This window comes from Telmatherina bonti (genome assembly GCF_933228915.1).
Source record: "Telmatherina bonti genome assembly, chromosome: 5".
Lineage (NCBI taxonomy): Eukaryota > Metazoa > Chordata > Actinopteri > Atheriniformes > Telmatherinidae > Telmatherina > Telmatherina bonti.
In genome coordinates this window covers 35,126,713-35,143,837 of record NC_136623.1, presented here as the reverse complement: position 1 = coordinate 35,143,837, position 17,125 = coordinate 35,126,713, and positions in this window count along the sequence as shown.

The following is a 17,125-nucleotide window of genomic DNA, read 5'->3' as shown; positions in this document are numbered from 1 at the left end:
GGTCTGAATCCTGCAGGGTTTCCATGTATCTCTGGTCTGAATCCTGCAGGGTTTCCTTGTATCTCTGGTCTGAATCCTGCAGGGTTTCCATGTATGCCTGGTCTGAATCCTGCAGGGTTTCCATTTTTTCCTGGTCTGAATCCTGCAGGGTTTCCTTGTATCTCTGGTCTGAATCCTGCAGGGTTTCCTTGTATCTCTGGTCTGAATCCTGCCGGGTTTCCATGTATCTCTGGTCTAAATCCTGCAGGGTTTCCTTGTATCTCTGGTCTGAATCCTGCAGGGTTTCCATGTATCCCTGGTCTGAATCCTGCAGGGTTTCCATGTATGCCTGGTCTGAATCCTGCAGGGTTTCGTTGTATCTCTGGTCTGAATCCTGCAGGGTTTCCATGTATCTCTGGTCTGAATCCTGCAGGGTTTCCATGTATGCCTGGTCTGAATCCTGCAGGGTTTCCTTGTATCTCTGGTCTGAATCCTGCAGGGTTTCCATGTATGCCTGGTCTGAATCCTGCAGGGTTTCCATGTATCTCTGGTTCTGAATCCTGCAGGGTTTCCTTGTATCTCTGGTCTGAATCCTGCAGGGTTTCCATGTATGCCTGGTCTGAATCCTGCAGGGTTTCCTTGTATTTCTGGTCTGAATCCTGCAGGGTTTCCTTGTATCTCTGGTCTGAATCCTGCAGGGTTTCCATGTATCCCTGGTCTGAATCCTGCAGGGTTTCCTTGTATCTCTGGTCTGAATCCTGCAGGGTTTCCATGTATCCCTGGTCTGAATCCTGCAGGGTTTCCTTGTATTTCTGTTCTGAATCCTGCAGGGTTTCCATGTATCTCTGGTTCTGAATCCTGCAGGGTTTCCTTGTATCTCTGGTCTGAATCCTGCAGGGTTTCCATGTATGCCTGGTCTGAATCCTGCAGGGTTTCCTTGTATTTCTGTTCTGAATCCTGCAGGGTTTCCTTGTATCTCTGGTCTGAATCCTGCAGGGTTTCCATGTATCTCTGGTCTGAATCCTGCAGGGTTTCCTTGTATCTCTGGTCTGAATCCTGCAGGGTTTCCATGTATGCCTGGTCTGAATCCTGCAGGGTTTCCATTTTTTCCTGGTCTGAATCCTGCAGGGTTTCCTTGTATCTCTGGTCTGAATCCTGCAGGGTTTCCTTGTATCTCTGGTCTGAATCCTGCCGGGTTTCCATGTATCTCTGGTCTAAATCCTGCAGGGTTTCCTTGTATCTCTGGTCTGAATCCTGCAGGGTTTCCATGTATCCCTGGTCTGAATCCTGCAGGGTTTCCATGTATGCCTGGTCTGAATCCTGCAGGGTTTCGTTGTATCTCTGGTCTGAATCCTGCAGGGTTTCCATGTATCTCTGGTCTGAATCCTGCAGGGTTTCCATGTATGCCTGGTCTGAATCCTGCAGGGTTTCCTTGTATCTCTGGTCTGAATCCTGCAGGGTTTCCATGTATGCCTGGTCTGAATCCTGCAGGGTTTCCATGTATCTCTGGTTCTGAATCCTGCAGGGTTTCCTTGTATCTCTGGTCTGAATCCTGCAGGGTTTCCATGTATGCCTGGTCTGAATCCTGCAGGGTTTCCTTGTATTTCTGGTCTGAATCCTGCAGGGTTTCCTTGTATCTCTGGTCTGAATCCTGCAGGGTTTCCATGTATCCCTGGTCTGAATCCTGCAGGGTTTCCTTGTATCTCTGGTCTGAATCCTGCAGGGTTTCCATGTATCCCTGGTCTGAATCCTGCAGGGTTTCCTTGTATTTCTGTTCTGAATCCTGCAGGGTTTCCATGTATCTCTGGTTCTGAATCCTGCAGGGTTTCCTTGTATCTCTGGTCTGAATCCTGCAGGGTTTCCATGTATGCCTGGTCTGAATCCTGCAGGGTTTCCTTGTATTTCTGTTCTGAATCCTGCAGGGTTTCCTTGTATCTCTGGTCTGAATCCTGCAGGGTTTCCATGTATCTCTGGTCTGAATCCTGCAGGGTTTCCTTGTATCTCTGGTCTGAATCCTGCAGGGTTTCCATGTATGCCTGGTCTGAATCCTGCAGGGTTTCCATTTTTTCCTGGTCTGAATCCTGCAGGGTTTCCTTGTATCTCTGGTCTGAATCCTGCAGGGTTTCCTTGTATCTCTGGTCTGAATCCTGCCGGGTTTCCATGTATCTCTGGTCTAAATCCTGCAGGGTTTCCTTGTATCTCTGGTCTGAATCCTGCAGGGTTTCCATGTATCCCTGGTCTGAATCCTGCAGGGTTTCCATGTATGCCTGGTCTGAATCCTGCAGGGTTTCGTTGTATCTCTGGTCTGAATCCTGCAGGGTTTCCATGTATCTCTGGTCTGAATCCTGCAGGGTTTCCATGTATGCCTGGTCTGAATCCTGCAGGGTTTCCTTGTATCTCTGGTCTGAATCCTGCAGGGTTTCCATGTATGCCTGGTCTGAATCCTGCAGGGTTTCCATGTATCTCTGGTTCTGAATCCTGCAGGGTTTCCTTGTATCTCTGGTCTGAATCCTGCAGGGTTTCCATGTATGCCTGGTCTGAATCCTGCAGGGTTTCCTTGTATTTCTGGTCTGAATCCTGCAGGGTTTCCTTGTATCTCTGGTCTGAATCCTGCAGGGTTTCCATGTATCCCTGGTCTGAATCCTGCAGGGTTTCCTTGTATCTCTGGTCTGAATCCTGCAGGGTTTCCATGTATCCCTGGTCTGAATCCTGCAGGGTTTCCATGTGTCCCTGGATCAGCACACTTGATTCTAATCAGATTGATCCATTAGCTTGTCAAGATCTGCACATTGAGTCATTCATTTGAATCTGACACATTATTTACTTTAAGGACGAGAGCCAAGGCTCCCGATCCCTGGTATAGACGGCAAGTATCTGTGTATTTATATGTCAACATATGATAAAGTTCAGATAACATTAACGGCAGAGTGGTCTTGGCTACATCTGCTGTTGCCATGTAAACAAAGGCGGTTGCAGCATATTTTAACAAGAGCCAGACAGACGATACAAACTGTAAACACCAGTTATCTCGCCACACATTAACCATGCAGCTTCATTTACAGAAATGTTTCGCTCTGGAAGGCCAATTCCAGAATGTTAATATTCAAAGACTAAAATCTGCATTTGCATGTTGACAGAAGAAAGAAAATCAGCATGTCTCAATATGCCTGTATAAGGCTGCAAGAATGACGACATGAGTAGTTTCATATGTTTTACTGAAAAACAGAAACGTCGTCAACATCCCCTCCAGAGTGGAGATGTTTTATCCAGAAACTTAATATCTCTAAAGCATCAGATGAAACAGTTCATGCATGAATGTTTCAGACTGAGAGAGCATTTGCTTCTGTTGTGCACTTCAGCTGTGTCCTGGTGAGAACCTACCTTCTCTGCCGGCATGTCTGCTACTTTCTCTGTTGTGTATCTGCTTTCCACACACAACCATCTCTTACAGAGAATGGTCTGAAGAAGAGAAAATATCCAGTGAGCAGAAACCAGAATTTATGTCAGAAGCCAGAGAAGAATGGGCAGACTGGTTGGTAGGGATAGAAAGACTCCAGTAAGTTAAATCTGCACTGGTTCCAACCAAGATATGCATCATGTCTGAACACACAACCCGTCCAGCCTGGAAGCAGATGGTCTCCAGCAGCAGAAGACCACAGCGGGTTCCCTCCTGTCAGTAAGAACAGGAAACTGAGGCTACAATTCACACAGACTCACCAGAACTGGACAATAGAAGATGGAGAAACGTTGCTGGTCTGATGAGTCTCCAGTTCAGCTCCACATTCACATGGTAGGATCAGAATCTGCTGGAAACATCATGACAACATGGATCCATCCTGCCGTCAGGATCAACGCTTCAGGCTGCTGCTGCTGGAATGGTGGGGGGAGGTTTTCTGGTCCCACTTTGGTCCCCTTAGTAGCAAGATGACCTGGTTTAACCTCCACAGCCTACCTGAGTCCTGCTGCTGACCATGTCCATCCCTTTCTGAGCACAGTGTAGCATCTTCTGATGGAAACTTCCAGCAGGATGATGCACCATGTCACAAAGCTCACATCATCTCCACCATGACGATGAGTTCACTGTCCTCCAACGGCCTCCACAGTCACCAGATCTACATCCAGCAGAGCAGCTTTGGGACGTGGTGGAACGGGAGATTCTCATCATGATGTGCAGCAACTGTGTGATGCTTCATGTCAACGTGGAGCCGAACCTCTGAGGAATGTTTCCACCTTGTTGGATCTATGACAACAAGGATTAAAGTAGAATTGAAGGTAAAATTGTGTCAAATAATATGAATGAACAAACTTTCATCAAGCCACTTCTGTAGAGATCTTCATTCTCAGCACCTCATCTGTTATTTTATCAACATAACTCATGTTACAGTACTGTAGATAGTAGACAAAACCCATATAAAGTGTTTTTAAGAGACATTTTCTCATGCAAGAAGTTAGAAAAGTCATCTCCATTCAACACTAAAAACATCTCCAACAACAGAGAACTTGCAGTCATTTAGTTTTGCAGGTAATAAATCATCCTGTCGGGGATCCGCTGACGTTTCCTACTCCATATTCTTCTTTCAGCTGCAAGTATTTCACATTTGCTCTGGCTACTATCATTATTTTGTTTGCTGTGTTCGGTGTTAAAAGTCATAACTTTGATCCCTGAAAAGGTTTTGCAGTGATCTCCACTTCCAATGCTTCAGTGAAATTTAAATGTGTCTCATTTTCCAAACAGTCGATGGGTCGTAAGAAAAGTCACATCAAAAACACTCCACAAGGCTGAAGATGTGTTTCTGCTGCATTTATTGTTGCTTTGGGATACTAAATGTTGTGCAAATGATAATTTTTCAAATCAAAGCCATAAAGTGAAAGTCTTACTTTTTTATTGTCGTGAGGAAAATTCAGAAAATTGTCTCATAAAAGTTCAGTGTTGTACTTTCCAACCAGCTCATATCAGGTTGCCATTTCTGATTACTTTCATTAATCTGCTGATTTTTTAGCCTCCAGTTCAGCCGTCATCTTCTGATCATTCCTTTCCATCACGGCGAGAACACAAGCTCTTTCTCATGTGTCCTTTCTTCGGCTGCTATTCTTCAATCCTCCCATTTAGTTTCATTTACAGCAGCAGCTTTAAATGAAAATCAGTTTATCCTGAATGCAACACACTTCACCTCGAAGTGAATCACCACATTTGCATGCAGGTCTTGTAAAGGTTTATGGAAGTTTGTTGTAATGAGACATTGGTGCATTAAAAGTTGCTCCGTTCAATCCGGAGCTGCGATTCTGCTTGATGGAGTTGAAAACTCTCTCACTCCACTCGACCTTGGTCTCCTTTCAGATTCAATCTGAGTCTCGCTGATGTGTGTGTGTGTGTGTGTGTGGGTGTATTCTGTGTGAGCTTGTGCATGTGTGTGTGAGCTCTTTCTGTTTGCCTGTGCTTCTTATGGTATGCATATACAGTATATTTATATACGTATATTTACGTCTGTGCACGTGCACGCCTGTGCAATAATTCTCAGATGTCTTATGATTAATTTATGTCTTACCTGCCTTTTTACTGAATTACTCTGCAGGCCCTCAGGGGTTCCTGCTGCACGCAATGCTGCAAATAACAGCTCAAATGAAAAAATGCAAATGATCAGGCTAGATCCAGCACTGAATCCATAGGGACCCCTTACACACACACACACACACACACACACACCAGCACATATACAGCCACACAAACAAACTCTCATTCACTTCCTCTCTCTCTCTCTCCATCCATCCATCCATTCTCACCCGTTCTCTCTTTTCTTGCCATGGGGGAGAGGAAGCCGGATGAATATCAGCAGGGGTCAGAGAAATGCTTGCCGTGAATAACAGAGGCATAATAAACAGAAGCCTTCACTCAAATTATGAGTGCCGTAGTTTCTCTCACACACACAGACACACACACACACACACACTCGGAAGCTCACGCAAACTCATACACACACACAAAGGAATCCAATCAATCAGCAAAGTTGCCTTATCTCCTGCATATGAAAATGGAACTTCAGAAATTAGCTCATTTATTTTGGACAATTAGGGTTATTGGAGTGTGACAGTGAAAATTTAGTGTTCACTGAGGCGCACGCTCGGCAACAATAGCAGGGAGCCAATTGAGTGCGAGACGCATTTAAAGCTGTAGTATTTACTTATCAATGTAACCGCCGCTCTGTGTTGATCTCATTAAAACCTCTTCCTCTGTGTTCTTTCCTCCAGGCAGGGCCGAAACGGAGACAGGAGCAGTCATCCCTGTCGCGCGGGATATTATAGGCCGAGCTAAACCAAAATGGGGCAGAAGAAAGGAATGCGTCCTGGAACTGGGCAAGCAGAGGAGCTCTGCTGCTTCTTGGAATTCAATTTATTGTCGCTAAGAGGGTTCACTGCCGCCATGTTTATGTGGTCGAGTTCAACAGGGTCCTTGAGTCTGAAACGAAGGATTTTACTCCAGCCGGCCGTAGAAACTAATTCCACTTCACAATCCTGTTGAATTCTGTCTTACAGTGGTGCCACACAACATTTTACAACATAATTTATGTTTAATCATGAAGAATCAGGACTACATATAGTCCTGGTTGTAGAAGAAAAGGTGAAGCTTATTGGAAAGCATTGGGCTGTTGAGGTTTTGGAGGCGTTTGGGAATATTTTTATTTCTCCTCTTTCTGCAGAAATTTTCTGTTTATTATTCTGATATTTTCTCATTTTTTATGCAGGAATATTGAAAAAAACAGTGACACATTTTTTCTACAATACCTTTTCTCTTATTCTACATTTTGATGTATTTTCTTCATTAATAAACAATCGGTATTGATTACTAAATATCTGATATTAATTTATTCTTCAGTGACTGTATTTGTTTTTATTTTGGACTATGAAGTTATTCATTGGGAAATGCACCGTCTTCAGCCATGCACATGTTTTAAACATTCTGGTAAAAACTGCATGAAAGGATTTTAAACAGATAAACTAAATGAAAAAATTATTCAGTAAATCACTTAAAAACAAAGAACAGATAACTGCAAACCTGTTTATTGTTGCAGATTATTGAGATAATCTTCAAAAGCAAAAAGGTTTCCTGAGAAACATTTTAACAGCAGAGTGATTCCTCAATTTATTACAATTTATGTACAAAGAAGTATAAATATTATTTCTTAAAATATATGCAAATATGCAAAATATTCCAGGATTTAGTCTCACAAGATTTAAACTGAGGTTAGTGAGAAATATTGTTTAAAAAGTCAATATTTTTATTTAGTGGATTAGATTTGATAAGGAAAAAAGAGAATTCTGCAAAAGAACAATGAAAAACACTGTTTTAAAGTCTTTTCTAATTTAAAATGATTGATAATTTAACTGCAGCAAACTGATCAGTTTCTACCTCCATCTAACCTGCAGTGCAGGTCATCTCCTGCTCGTCTGTGTTCATTTTCTTATCATTACGTGTTAGCCTGATATATTTTCTGCTCTTTCTAAATGGCTCCAATTTAAAAAGAACGTAATGGAAGATTTTTCTTGCTGATATGTTGTTAAATGAATTCTTACTTTCTCACAACAACACGCAAACCCATCACGTTATAGCAAGAAAGATGAAGTGTTTTGCGAATTAATGAGATTTCTGAGATACAAAAAGATTTTTCAGATTAGTTGAAGCTCGTTTTAATGTGAGAGGGAAGCCGAGCAGGCTGCTGCGCCGCTCTGCTGATGAGCTGCTGCTGCCAAATTAATTCCCAGCAGTTGCAGTTCTTTCACCTTCTTGGAGTTTTCTTCAATACTTTATCTTATTTAGAGTAAGTAAGAAAGATAAATCATACTTTTTCCAGTTTAGGATGTTAAACTGTTTCCAGTCTTGATTCATATCCTTTGTAACGTCAGCTGAATGCAGGTATTCATTCTCTTTATGACCTGATGGAAACACGGAGATAAATGACAATAAGTGGCTGCAACTTTCTCGGCTTTGCACAAACAAGAGGTGACAGCCACAGAGGTACATCTGTATGTGCAAGTATGTCACCTGTAAAACAAAGCCTCACACGCTGCTAATAACAGCTCCTTATCAATATGCAGCGTTCAACATCTACCTCAGAGGTTCCAGATTAAATTTTCAAACAAACGACCGCCTTTTGCTTCATTTCCTTGCTAAATTCTACATAATTCATCACAATCTATTGTGGCAGTTGATTTTAATCAGGCCATTTCTGAAGGGAGGTGTTACCCCCCCCCCCGCCTCCCACAGAAATCTTCAGGGAGACAAATAAGGAAACAGTGACAGGGGCCATCTATAAGGTGATAAATATTTAAGATGCAGTTTTTAATAAGTAATACTCTCTACATAAAAGCAGTGTTTGTTACGGCCTCCCGGTTGTCATTACATATGCAGACGCTGAGTTTCATTCTTTTCTTTCCTTTCTAGTGCCATCAGCATCTCTTCAATATTAACACCTTCCACAGATGGATTTCTGATTGCCTGGCTAAATGAGTGTATCCCCTGCTTCTAAATTATTATTGTGATTAACATTATTAATGGATTTTCTGTTTGCAGTCAATTTGCATCCCACTCGTTGAACAGAGGAGACATGTCAGTGTCTTTCGCTTGGCTTCTTGTTTTTACGCTGTTATTTCTGCTCCGTCTGAGAGGCCTCCGCCTGCTGAACAGAGGTTTTATTGGATCTCATTGCGAGCCGGTGTAAAGCTTTAAGTAATTTATTCTGTATGTAAATGGAGGAGGGTGACTGCAGCAGCAGCAGCACTTCATTACTCAGAGTACGGCTTCTGTTTCCCCACGTGTGTGTGTGCATGCACCTAAATGCCAAAACGCAGCTTTCATTGTGAGATTTCTGGCTGCACAACATATTACCATCAGCTGCTTGAGATATTGATCAGTCCTCTATTATTTTCCTCAGATCAGGACCAGATTAATTGATCTTGAGGAGGAATTAAAGAAAAAGTGCAGAATTATAAAATGTGTAGTGATTGAATGTTAAAAAAAAAGCAAAGCGTGCAGAAATTCTTTCTTTTTAAGTGATTTCAGACATGTGCAAAGTCTTTAAGCATCATTATTAAAGTGTTATAAAGCTTTAACAGCTTGTTTACATGCTTTTATTTCCATTTTATTTGCTAATTGAAAAGATGACATTTACACCTGTGTATACATTTATTTACATTTAAACAACTGGTAGAACATTTATACATTTTACACCTGTAGTTTCTCTTTTTTCTCCAGATTTATATGATATGTCTTGTTACATCATGTATCCTTAGAACATGTAATACAAATGTTACACATGAGTAGCTCATCTGTGGCCCACTTGGAACAACCACAAACTCCGTCTCAGGAGGGTGATTCACACAGACCGATATGGAACCTGTGGACAGTCACAAATGGAGTCCATTTTTCACCCCTCTGACAACCCACATGGGCCCCATACACAAATATTAGCTGAGTAGCTTTGACCCCCTTTGAAAACCAGATTAGATGTTGCGGATATAAATATTAATTTAAATAAAGTTAACACAGCACGTCAGACCACGTGAGGTACAGATGAAGTCTACTCTCAGCTTATCTGGAACGAGCACTGTAGTTTTCCAGGTAAGAGATGCACAGTTCAGAAGTCGCCCTGTGTAATGGTTTCCACAGTAGAAAACCAGTTCAGAGTGCCTTCCCAGTCTTGATTCCATACCCCTTTATTTCCATCAGAGGATGGGGGTAAAAGTGCTGTTATGCTGCGACAACTACAGTCTGATCACACATTTTATTGTCAACTATTACGGTCGGTGACTTTATACTGGCTGATAACGTCTAAATTTCACTATTTAACTATCAATCATGACAACACTGCAGACTGGAAACGTGGATAAATGTTCCTGGACAGCTTTTATTGTCAGAATTCTTCTTCTGAGTTTGTGTTTTATGACATGTATGAATCCTTTACAGCCAGATTCAAGTAATTTAGTTAGAATGTAAAAAAAGTCTTATTTCTATATATTTACAAAATAATATCAATGTTCAAACACTTCAACAAAATTGTTTTTATTTTATTTAGAGGCTCTAAAATAAAATCAGGAAATATGACCTGAGTTAAATCTAGCCGTTTTATTAAATGGTAGTTTTTTAATTCAGTTAGACAATGCTACTTCGACATCAAATTAAAAAACAGTTTTCTTTTTTTGATAGTATTTAGATAAAGAAAAAAAAGATGACTTTTTTTTTTTTTTTATTAGATTAAGTCAAATATCTGACTTATAACTGCAGCAAATCATTTGTTTTGGTATCGCTTGACAATGTACAGCGATTTCCTGCTAAACAGCTGTATATTTGTGTAAAATGCGCAGAAATAAACACCAAACAGCAACAGAACACGTTGACTGGAACAGACAACAATAATTCCTTCACATGTACAGGCTGACATGAGCTATGGAAGCCTAAAAATGCCAAATTATCCTCCAACTCTGGAGGATTTTAAAAAGACTACATCATGATTATTGCAAAAATAAATCTGCAAAGGCACAATAACTGTTTATATTACCATTTTGTCTAAACGTTTCAATGCCGGTAATGTTACTGTGTTGGTACACACACTCCTCGTGCGCTAAGTGCTAATGAACGGTTCAGTCAGACACATGTTGCATTCAGAGCAGAAGCACAACAACAGCAGCAGCTCTCTCTACAGACCGAAGAACCCTCCTTAACCTGCTTCTATAACAGAGGACACTTATGTCTGCTGCTCTGTGGAAAGACATCCTCACTCATGAGCACACAAACACTCACAGGCGCACACATCCTCGCCGGTCTGCGAGTGAGCAAGGCTGGCAGCCAAAGCAGGCTTGGCACAGGGCCTAATGATGCCCTGCATGCGTCTGCTCTCGACAACAGCGGGTTAACACCTGCCAACTTTTACTAAGGTGTAAATGTCTATATTAGCAAGCGCCTGGTCCCGCATGTACGCCACTTGGATCAGAGTAGGGACTGCAGGCACGGCGTTTTTTCAATCAGAGCCTGATAATCACCGGGTCCAGTGGGCCTGTTCAGCGCGCACCTCTCTTTCTTCTCTTGAATGTGAGTTTATTAAATTACAAAGATTGCTTGAAAAAAGACAACATGTATGCAAAACGGCACTGACTGGCCGCTTTATTAAGTCCACCTGCTCAGCTGCTTGGTAACATAAACAGCTAATTAGCTCAAAGTACGGCAGCGACTGTTGGTCAAGACGACTTTATGAAGGTAAAACGGAGCATCAGAATGAGGAAAAAGGGAATTTAGGTGACTTTGAGATTGGATTTTCACACAGAAGAAAGGTGGATCGATTCTTTTCCCCATACAAGCCAGACAGTGAACCCTGCTGAACACCTCGATGTGTGTGTGTGAAAGGCTGAATAAGCCATCTCGTGTAAAGTATTTTAAATGGTCAAAATAACAAATAGTGCGACATGAACGTAACTCCACAAGTCAGTAAGGTAAAAATATCCAGTGAGAAGCAGGCGTCTGATGTCAGAAGTAGAACGTTAAGATTGTGTAGATAGGAAGGAAACATTGCTAATAGCAGCTCTGAACACACAACGCGTCCAACCTAGATCTGGATGGAAACTTCCAGCAGGATGATGCACCATGAAGCTCACATCATCTCCACCATGACGATGAGTTCACTGTCCTCCAACGGCCTCCACAGTCACCAGATCTCAGTCCAGCAGAGCAGCTTTGGGATGTGGTGGAACGGGAGGTTCTCATCATGATGTGCAGCAACTGTGTGATGCTTCATGTCAGCATCTGAGGAATGTTTCCACCTTGTTGCATCTATGAGACAAAGAATTAAAGCAGTTGTAAAAGGTAAAACGGATCTGACCTGTTGGAAGGTGGACTGAATAAAGAGGAAAGTCAGTGTTAGGCTGCATGAGAAGGGAAGGTTCAGCTGCTAGTTTGATGCATTTAAACACTGAGTACTTAGTATTAATTTGTGCTGTAATAATTCTGAATTCATCTTCATTTCCGTTCTTCTCGCTCCTCTTACGTTGGAACCGTAGACTATAGGTTGGAACAAGGAGGAATTTCACACTGGTGAGAAATGACTTGTAAAGTGTCCTCTGTTGATCTGTGGTTAAAGATTCCTCTGCAGAGACGACACACAGGATGCAGTATTGATGGGATCTGCATGGGAAACAGCTTTTCATCTCAATACAAATAAACATCTGCTAAGTTTATAGCAATATTTGTTTGATCAAGTTGACTGTAGTGAGCTGCCCTTGCTGTGATATCTCTTAGTCATGACTTCTTTTCTCCGCCATCCTGGCCAAGTTCACACTGCTGATAGGAAATTAATTTTTACAAAGATCAGGGATCAGTTTGTATTTTTTACTTAAACTATCTGAAAACCAGATGTACCATGTTATACATCCTCCGAAATGCTGAATCCAAATGTTAAATATTTTCTCAATCCCGACCTTAAAACCCAGCTTCCCACCCAAAGTAAAGACTGGTTTAAAGACGGGCCAGTGTTGGGATTCTTTACAGGACGGCTTCCAGGCGATGTTTACTTTCCTCCACTCATAATCCCTGCTTTGTTTTTACAGCAGCCTTTATATTTGCATTCGCATTCATTCGCATTCTACTCCCATATTAAAGACATGTGACAGGACAGGCGGTCATACATTACGCAAACTGCAGATAGCATGTTACTGGACATGAACAGCATAATCCAAACTGGAAACAGAGGGTATTTGCATATTTTTACAAAAGCTTTTGTTACAATTCATTATTCAATATTAAAACCTATATTCCTCTGAGAAATGAATATTGATGCAGCTGTGCTCTCATTTCAATAATAATACGATTTGTAACGCCATAGGATTAAGTGCAGGTTGTCTCGCTAAAGCACTGGTGAAATACCACCTAATACGGGTATCAGAGATGTAATGACATGCTGGGCCTCTCTTTATTGACTCGTGACTGAAAAATGAATCGCATTAAAGTGAAAACTGCTAGATGATTTCTATTAAAGAATAATGAGTCAAGGAAAAATTAATCAAATACAAAACTATAAAACTGACCTGTTGTTTGGATTCTTCCCCAACCTGTTTTCAGGCATTTTTAGGTTGCTTATATCACCTTTTTTGTTTATTATTTATTTACTCTATATTATCATTATTTATCTTTTTTTTTTCCCTCTTTAGCATGAAGTTTGACTGAATTCTTAAATCTGAAATTAATTTTAAAAGGAGTTCTCCCTTCAATACAGACATCATGTTTTATCATCATGGCACAAACTCTCCAATATGAGCAATCTAAGAATTTTTACCATCGACCGTTGAAATAATGTATTGTGTGTTCAAACAAGTAATGCATCTAAGGCCCTACCCAGGGGTGTCCAAAGTCGGTCCTCGAGGGTCGCTGTCTTGCAGGTTTTCAATGTATCCCCCGATCTGGCTTCCATTAGATGGATCCAACCGCCAATGAGGTTCTGCATTATGACCAAGCGGCAACCTCTGGCGGTTAAAAGTGAAGCCTATGTGGAAGTGCATAAAACTGCAGTTCCCCCTTCATCCACTAGGGGCTGCAAAACAGAGCGAATCCCCATAGACTCCCATGTTAAAAAGACCAACTTCACAGCAGAAATAAACATGTTTACAGCAGGAATAAACATGTTTACAGCCTGGTTCAAGAATCCATTTTAGGTTTAATAGATCAGGTTTACCTTCATGACAACTGTGGCGGAAGTGATTTTTTTTTTTTTTTTATTCTTAAACTTTCCGTTTAAAAATAATTTAATCTCAAAATTTGGCATATTTAGAGGTGTGTCCCTTTAATTGACAGGTACCCCATCTCCCGCTTCAAGCCAGAAGAACATAGAACAACCGCAGTTTTTAGCCGGTTAACAACGTGACTTAGCTTTAGCCCGCTTACCTCCGTTAGCTGGTTAGCTCCTGTTATCTCCAGGTTAGCTCAGTTAGCTCTTAGCTACAAGCAGCTTGGAGTTTGCTCCATGTCAATCATCCACCATGACGCTGACAGCTCCCATCTCGGCTCCACCTCTTTGCCAATATTTGTATTTTCCGGGCGAGACGACGCACATGACGCCGCCAAGATGGTGATGGTAGGAACCGCCCACCGAGCTTCAATTCAGCTCTTCAGAAACCTACGGGTGACGTCACGGAGGCTCTGCCCATCTCTATATACACTCTGTGATAGTGACTGATTAGTTTGAGTCAGGTGTGTTGGAGCAGAAATACAGGAAAAACCTGCAGGATTTTTGCCCTCGAGGACTGGAGCTGGGCACCCCTGGCCGTGCCTTTTCAAAAACTGTCAACAACGGTAGCCACAGTGGATCAAAAAGCATCAACAACACTGATGAAACTATGTCATCCCACACTTTATATATGATAAAGACCAGTTTTTAGCCATGATAAAGCTGGACTAAAAGCTGGTGGAAAGGCTTTATAAGCTGCATTTACTCTGACAAAAAGCCTTTGTTTACCACAACTACAGACACCTTGTAAACATACACTTCTATAGAAACGAGGCTGGTGTGTTTTAGCAGGATGTTTAGCAGCTGTTATGCTGCCATGGTAACCAGCAGCAACAAAAACCCATGAGAAAACGTTAGCTTTAGGCTAATTTAGTACATTTGACTTACTGGTGGATGAGAAAGCTGCAACAGTAGCATCCCTTTTAAAATCTTCTTGTAAAGCTTCTCCCTCCAGCAGAAGGCTAGTCTGATGTTGATCCTAGTTTTGGGATGTTCTGGTCATGTTGTCTTTTAAATGCTCTTTCTTGCCTTCATGGCTATGGTGAAGCCAGCTCCTGTGCTGCTCCTGCAGTTTTGTAGCTGACCATAGAACAGATTCCCCTTCTTGGCGGGGTAGTAAGCCTCTCTTACTGATCTGGCATGTTAATGTGTTCTAATTCTGCATTGGTGCTGTTTGTCCCTTACCAGTGGCTGTAATTTCGAGATGGGCAGCTCTTCCCCAGTGTCTTACCAGTCATACGTGTAAACAAATCTATAATTCTTTGCCTATGAGACTGTGTCAGATTATCAGCGGAGGTAATAGTACACCAGTAATAACATATTTATGATTGCAGACATCAATTTTGGCCTTTAAATAACAGAAAATGTCATGCAACAGCTGCACTTCCATTAATCTGATATATGCACAAAAACCCTTATATTGCAATGAAAAAAGGCTAAACATCGCTAAAAAGTGTTTATGCTTCCATGAGGGGGGTTTTCAGATGTTTCAGTGTAGAAGTATTTTGCAAAAGTGTAATGGAAACACTTTTTCCACATTTGCGCATCCTGGACGTGTCTTATAGGGTCATGTGACCAGTTCATGTCAAGTCAAAGATGCAGAGTTTTACAATAAATTAGAAAGAGAAATGAGGGAGAAAGACAGAAAAAAACTGTGGAAAATCCTCAGCAGCAAGTAAGAAACCCCAGAAATAATGCAACGTGGCTACAAGGGGATAATAATGTAAATGTATTAGAAGAGACCCAACTGTAATGCAACAATATAGTTCTGTACTGGATCTCTGGATATGGAAATAAAACCAGTTCTTGGTAAGAACCAACTGGTTCTGGCACCAGCCAAGACCAACAGTGTTCTGTACTTTTTAATCCAGCAGCATGTGAGACTAGTTTTCTGGGCTTTTTGCTGTAATTAATCCAGAACTGATCCGTGACACTCCCTCCCACTTTCAATAACGTTAACATTGCTCCACCTGGGCTGCTGTGCAGAGTCGTCCATGTACAGAGTGATGAGCTTTAGAGGTCACAGATGGAGCTCCTGTCAGTCAGGATGCAGACTGGTGCTGAGTCGGGCCAAGTTGGGGTGCAGTCAGGACCAGATGAACAGGTGTGATTGGAGGGAGGGCCCGGCATGACTATAACCTTGGTCATACGCTGTGTGTGAGCATGTATGAATGTGTGTCTGCATTTAGACAACGTGCAGATAGACAGCATGGTTTATATACACAGAATAAACATTATATACCACTGAATGTATGCAAAAACACTTGCATGTTGACACATGTTGTCACCATGCAAATGACAGTATGTGTGTGGCCTGGAGAATAACCAAGCTTATGTATGTGTGTAGCAATGTGAGAGATGAGGATGTAAAAACGGGGGTAGTGTAACTCGTGTTGGGTTTCATCCACTGTAACACAGCTGTGTTTCAATCAACACGGCTCACAGTAAAGCGGGTTCTGTTATTACAAGTGTTCTGGCCGAGCAGGGCGAACAGGTTTCACACACACACACACACGCACACACACACACACACACACACACACACACACACACACACACACACACACACACACACACACACTATGAAAAGAACTAGAACAAGCCAGACATTATGCGTTACACTAAACATAATAGTTGCTTTCATTCAAAAGTCTGAATTTGTGAATAAATATTGTATTTTATACATTAACACTGGAGAATATAAGTCTGGTCATTCACACCAATACCGCTTGTATTATAACACACTCACAGCTTAATTGTTTAGTCCATCCCAGAGCACATAAGCTAAGATTACAGGTCACATCTAGGGAGGGTAAACATGCTCTGGGGTGAGAACATCTCATTACAGGGACAGTACGTTTCTTTTCATAGCTTATACTAACGCTACACAACCAAAGGAAGCACAAACAGAACATGTTACAGTGACAGCGGTTAAAGCTGCAACTACTAACTAATGGTGCGTCTGTGTTACAGCAATAAAAGGTTTTGTTTTAGTTAGAAAACAGCGGTCTGCATATGTTAAATATGAAGCTTGTAACATTCAAATTTAATCTTTATGTTGTCAACAATTTGTATTAAAGCACAACATAATTTAGGAAAAATAGCCGCCACATGATTTAGTGATTAACATGATTTAAAAGATGGTTTCTTTTCATGCATTTGTTGCATTTAGGTTGTTTGATAAGAAAAAAATCATTATATTGTCTGGGAAATCTTCAGTAAGGAGGGAGAGTTTGAACAGTTTTTACAGTTTTTCTCAGGCTTTGGAGCTTTTCTCACAACATCATTCACATTTGCACGGTAGTTTGTAGGTTTCTCAAAAAACAATTAGTACAAACTGCAAAACCTGGTGGAAAACCTGCAAAAGCTTCTCACCTGCTAAAGAT